The following is a 6488-nucleotide window of genomic DNA, read 5'->3' as shown; positions in this document are numbered from 1 at the left end:
CCTTGGGAGCAACAGGATCAAACTCTTCCCAGATAACATTCTCAAGATCCGCCCCCATCATCCCATCCGAGGTACCCAATCAGAGTCCAGGCTGTCCCGAATCTGAGCAATTTTATCATGCAGATATTGCACAAAATCCTCAGCTCTACCCTGCAAGGGGTCATCCCACACCACCATCTGCAGAAGGGAGTGGGTCACCCTAAACAGGGCAGCTGGGCGGTTCTCTGCAGATGCAATAAGAGTGGAGAAATAGTTACATTTCGCCACTCTTATTGCCACTAGGTAGGTCTTCACATAAGACCTTAACAGTGTCCTATTGGATTTGGTATGGCTGGCCCTCCAATCACTCTCTAGGCATCTTTTCCGGCGCTTCATCTCTCTCAGCTCCTCGGAGAACCAAGGAGCTAATTGAGATTGGCACCGGGTCAGAGGCCACAAAAGCATGACGCGGTCCAAAGCTCCAGCAGCCGCCCTATCCCAGGCGGCTATCAGTTCTTCAGCCGAGTCGTGAGCCAGAGCCTCTGGGAATGGCCCAAGCTCCATCAGGAACCTATCCGGGTCCATCAGGCACCTGGGACGGAACCACCTGATCGGTTCCATCTCCCTGCGAGGAAGGGAAGCAGTCCGAAAGTCCAGCTGAAGGAGCAAATGATCTGTCCATGACAAGGGATTGATGACTAACTCCCCTAAATCAAGATCATTCAGCCACTGACCAGAGATGAAAATCAAGTCCAGTGTGTGTCCCCTGATGTGGGTGGGGTCATGAACTAACTGGGTCAGGTCCATGGCCGTCATGGAAGCCATGAACTCCCGAGCTGCTTCCAATGTTTCACCAATGGATGGCAGGTTGAAATCCCCCATAACCATAAGTCTGGGGGTATCCACCACCACCCCGGCTATTACGTCCAGCAGCTCAGGCAGGGGGGAGCCAGGTACATGATCAGCAGACCCATCTGCACCCCATGAATCCACTTCACAAAGAGGGACTCACAACCGGCTACCTGAGGAACAGTGGCCTCCCTCGGATCCAGACCTTCCTTAATAATTACCGCTACCCCTCCACCCCTCCCCTGGGCCCTCGGCTGATGAAATGCCTGGAAACCTGGTGGGCACATCTCAACGAGGGGAACCCCACCCTCCTGGCCTAACCAGGTTTCTGTAATCCCCGCCAGGTCTGCACCCCCCTCCTGAATTAAATCATGAATGAGGGGGGCTTTAGTTACGGCAGACTTGACGTTGCACAACATCAGCTGAAGGCTCGGGCCCTGAGGGTCTGCGCAACCAGGATTACAGGAGGCTTCCCAGGGGCCAGAGCACGCCATCACTCACAAATAGCGGGTGCATACTCCCCGAATGTGATACGGCCCCCTGCGCCTGCCATATCTGCCTCTCCCACCCACTGTGCTGATGGAATTGCCCTTCCCCTCTTCCCCCGGTGCCATTTCTAAACCCTCTCCCCGTCTTCTCCCGCCATGACCCTCAGACTCACTCTGCCATTCTGAAACTCTGAGGACCCCCCCAGGTCCATTCCTACCCCCACCCACACCCTCCCCAGAACCCCCTAAAAATTAATTAAAAGCCCTCTTTTAAAAAAACCCTCACCCTCCTCCTTGCCACATGCCACCTCTCGGGGTCCCTAAACCTTTCATTAAGGTAGGCCCTCGTTAACGTAGAGGACCAGGCCTGGGAGAGGGGGGAATCTCGCAGCGCCAAGAGTTTGGCCGATGAATACATCCCAATTTGCCTGGGAGAATGAATAAGGCCAGGAATTCAAAGGTCATAGTCTCAGACAACAAGATCCAAGAGAGAGAGAGTCCGCCAATTCCGGCGCGGGTCCATCGGACTTCACTGTCCTCTCACAGCAGTAAAGAGGAGTCTCAGGCCGCTGCCCCTGGAGAAGTAATAACCTAGTCGCCCTCTCATGGCGACTGGTATCAACAGATGGAGTCCTATCCGGTAGGCAGCAGCAGCAAAAATTGACTCCCTCGGTGCCCGCGCCCAGGCTGGAACCTCTTCTCACAGCAAGACATTGCAGGTGCAGATGGTACAGGTGCACATACAGATGGTACAAATGATGTGAATGATGCAGCCGAAGCCGGGGGTCAGCTGTGATAGTGTCCAGGGGGAGAGATGCATCGAAAAAAAACAGGCAGGGTACAGTCCGGGAGGTAGCAACCTCTACCACGCCTACAACCAGGTCGCAGAAGGGGGGAGAAGAGGGGGGGAGATGGACCAGGGCGGTGGGCCAGTCCCATACCATCGCCCAGCCCTTCCCGGTCCCACCAGTCTCACTGAATCTTCCTGCCCCCCTTAAATCCCAGATCTTCGAAGAAGCCACCAACCAGGCCGTTCCCAATAAATCAGCCTGCACCGACTGTCCTCCCCTCCACAGCTGACAATACCCAGAGATCGAAAATAGGCAAAAATTTGTAAGTTCAGCCAGGGCCATGTTGTTCCCCTCGGGGGCATCCCCAGTGGCCGCCATTTTACCCGCCGCCGCAACCCATGCCACTGCTGCCACAGGCAGCCGCAGGCTTTCAGGGGGGGAGCAATGCCATAACAAGTCACCATCACCACCAACCCCCCCACCACTCCCGCTGTCACTGCAGGGGACGCCGAGCAGGCCGCCACTGCCATTGGCTTCAACAAATCTCCCGGCGGTGCCGCCAGAGCCTCGAATGCTCACAATGTCCCTCCGCTGCCTTCCTCAGCTCCGCGGCGCTCCTCGGCTCCAGTCGGCCGCCAAGATGTCATAGGGACCTAAAAAGCCCTCCGTAGAAGGACCACATATTCGCCTTGCTGGGCCAGGACCAGAAGCTAATTTTTGGGCCCCTCCAAGAATCCACAATACCCTCTTCATTTTCACCATGGCCTCGGAAGATCATTTACGAGCCACCATCTTTGAGCATGCTTCATTGGTCATCTCTGCTTCTGTTATTTTGAATCACATTATTTCCCTTTCATTTCCCTCCAGAGAATTTCCCAACAATCTCCAGGTCCAAGAACTAGTTGAATTATCCAGGGATCCCTCCTGGGAGGGAGAATTATGTTAAAAGTCTCAGCTCTGCTCTTTGGCCGAATCCTCCAGGGGAGACTTTGGGCAGAGAAATATGGAGGTTTGGGGACAGGCAGAGTCTGTGCTCTTGAATCTACGTCTCTCTCCTTTCCAGGTGAAGCCGAGTGTTTCTCTGTGTTGAGAAAAAGCAACTGGATCATATTCCATCTTGTGAGAGTCCTTTGATTCTTCTAATTCTTCTTTAGAAACAGGAAAGGGATTCACAGATTCACGCCATGAAATATGGACTTCCTGCTTCTGCCTTTGATGCTGCTGGTGTCCCATCCAGTCTCTGGGAAGCTGAGAATGAAATGCCCGCTGAGTTTGGAGAACCAGGATGGAAAACCACCATGGAGCTTTTATAGACCAGGAGACCATCTAATCGGTATAGTCAGCAGTGGAACAGAAATATTGCATACAAAGTTGCCTTTCAATGTGGCTCCTTCTGTTCAGTTTGTTTTCCATGATCCGTAAGTCATTCAGGGTGATGGAGTTGCACTCCCTCCATTCTAACACTCCTCTTCTTTTCTGTTTCTTATTTTTCATTTATTCCTATATTGGGGAATATGTCTAATTTCCTGAATGATTTTGATTTCCATGGCTTCTCTCTTTGGTCTGACTTTGTGAAAGAGACTCAAAAAGGGGTCTGAAAAAATGCTGAAAGGGCTGCACATTATTTTCCTCCCTCAGTTCAATCCTTAATTGATCACTTGGATAATATGTTTTATTTAAAGTAGTGGTGGAATCAGTTGCAGTTGCCATACCTCAGCCCATTTCCATATTTGTGTAACTGATCATTTTGGATCAATGTTGGTTTAAGGCTCAGTAGGCTTGTGGAGGATTATATATATTATGTATAACAAAAGTATGTGTTGTGGCTGTTGAATATAATAACTTTTTTTTTTCAATAGGACTGCTTATGATTTTTTTTATTGCTTACTATTCATTTTCAACATTCAACTGGCCAACAAGAATTCCCATCTCTTGCACAATCTCACACTTGGCTACAACATCCATAGTAACTATATGAGCACTTTCCACACTTCAGATGCCTTGATGGACATTCTCTCAACTGGAGAAGCCAATGTCCCCAACTACGGATGTGGAAGGAAGGAGAATCTCCTGGCTCTTCTTGATGGAGCTGACAGGGCCATCTCCATCCAGATGTCAACATTAGGAGGCACCTACAAAGTCCCTCAGGTTTGTGTGTGTGTTTCTCCTTCTGGTAAAGTGAGGGGTGGGTGGTGGTGGGTGAGCAATAGATGCAATCATGTCTTCTCCATGGAATCCAAGTGCTGCTTTTCTCCAGATTAGCAAAAACATCAATATTTTACCCCATTATGTTCATGTTAAGATTAATCATAAAAGGCCTGAAATACAAGCAATACATTCCCTGGAGAAGACATTCTAACAACTATTTAACTGATCAAAAAATATCCCTGGTTGTTGGGGCCTCTATAGGCATCTTCATTTTCACATATAAATGATGCCTGCCATATCCAGTCGGATTGAAGTTGGCAATAGTAGCATTTTATCCATCTAAAAAGTGGAATAAAAATTACTCTAGCAATTATAGGCCAACTAGACTAGCAGATATTGTATCTAAAATTTATGCCATGATCCTCTTAGTTAAACCTGAGAAAAATTGATTCCTTGCAGAAGGTTTTAGGTAGAGTAAAATGCTATATAGATTTTGTAAGAAATAATGCATATTAATAATCTAATATTGGCAACAAGTTTGTCTTGAAATTGTTTGTTTGTTTGTTTGTTTGTTTGTTTGTTTGTTTATTTATTTATTTATTTATTTATTTATTTATCTATTTATTTATCTATTTATCTATTTAATTGAATTTATATACCGCCCTTATCCCCCAAGGGACTCATAGTTAATCTATATCAGTGAGGTAAAACAAGGTTTGCTGCTTTCTAGATATTAGTGCAGCATTTGACTCAATAAACAGAGAAATATGATGGAGAAAATGTTTTGCCCTCAAAATGGAGCTCAGCCTGTTGGCCCTGATCCAAGCCCTTGTTTGAGAGGGAGGTTTGGGTTCAATGGAGCCATGAGAAGGAGGATCTATGCTTACCAAGGGGGAAGGGAAAGATGCATATTTGAACCCTTGTTCTTCAGTGTAGATATGAATGACTTACTAGGACTAATGCAGGGTCAAAAAACAGATCATAAATAAACGTTATTTCATTCTTTGACAAAAATGACTAAATTAGTGGACCAGTGAAATGCAGTGCATGTAGTATACAGTACGTAAATTTCAGAAAGGCTTTGACAAAGTAAACCACAACCTATTTCTTGGGAAGCTGAAAATATGTGGGATAGACAGCATCACCCCCAGATGGAGTCAGCCTGTGGTCCTCAAAGGAACTACGTCTGCATGGAGGGAAACAAGCAGTGGGGGACCCCAAGGTTCCATTTTAGGCCCAGTTCTCTTCAACATCTCCATGACTGATTTGGATGAGGGGAGAAATGGGGAAATCAACAAATTTGAAGATAACACTAAAGTGGCAGGAATAGCCAACACCCCAGAAGATAGGCTGAAGATCCAGATGGATCTAGGGAGACTTGAACCCTGGGCCTATCTAACAAATTCATTGTAGAGAAAAGTAAGGTTTTATACTTAGGCTAGAAAAACCAAATGTCCACTTACAGATGTGGTGAAACCTGGCTCAATAAGTGTAACTGTGAGAGGGATCTTGGAGTCCGAGTGGACAATCTCTTCAATATGAGCCAGCAGCAGCTAAAAAAGCCAATTCAGTCCTAGGCTGCATTAACAGAGGGATAAAATCAAGATCACATGAAGTATTGGTACCGCTTTATAATGCCTTGGCAAGACCACACTTGGAATAGTGCATCCAGTTTTAGCCACCATATTATAAAAAAGATGTAGAGACTCTGGAAAGAGTGCAGAAAAGATGATTAAGGGCCTGGAGACCAAATCATATGAGGAACAGTTGCAGGAATTCAGTATGTCTAGTCTAGTGAAAAGGACTAAGGGTAAGGTGACCAGATGTCCCGCTTTTGGCGGGACAGTCCCGCTTTTGAGCAATTTGTCCCGCGTCCCGCGGCGTTTCAAAAAAGTCCCGATTTTTCTTGAGCCCCAGCTGATGGCTAGAAGAAAAAAAAACTGTTTAAACTCTTGCCCGGGGCTTCAAAGGGCCGCCCTACAGGCAATCAGTGTAAAGCAGTTTTTTTTTCCCCTAGCTAAGCTGCAGAAACGAAACCGAAACCAGGATCTTTGGTGCAGCGTGACAAAATGAGGCAGAGAGAGATTTATTTTTATTTTTATTTTTCCTCCCCAAAAAAGGTAGGTGAAAAACTGCAAACAATGGGAAATTTAGAAGGAGAGTTCAAGATTTTAAAACACAAAGGAAAAAAAGCTGTATTTAACTAGGGAATTGTAATAATTGAGATACTATT

The 6488-nt window shown here is 46.9% G+C and overlaps 1 pseudogene; it reads right to left on the bottom strand.

Annotated features, from left to right (window-relative positions):
• Window positions 1-425: 425 nt before the first annotated feature.
• On the bottom strand, window positions 426-1442 carry LOC148111983 (uncharacterized; annotated as a pseudogene).
• Between the last annotated feature and the right edge of the window lie 5046 nt (window positions 1443-6488).

This window comes from Pantherophis guttatus, chromosome 15 (assembly GCF_059756535.1).
Source record: "Pantherophis guttatus breed Tessera chromosome 15, ASM5975653v1, whole genome shotgun sequence".
Classification (NCBI taxonomy): Eukaryota; Metazoa; Chordata; class Lepidosauria; order Squamata; family Colubridae; genus Pantherophis; species Pantherophis guttatus.
The sequence above is the reverse complement of the archived record's forward strand: the minus strand, read 5'-3'. Positions and strand labels throughout refer to the sequence as shown.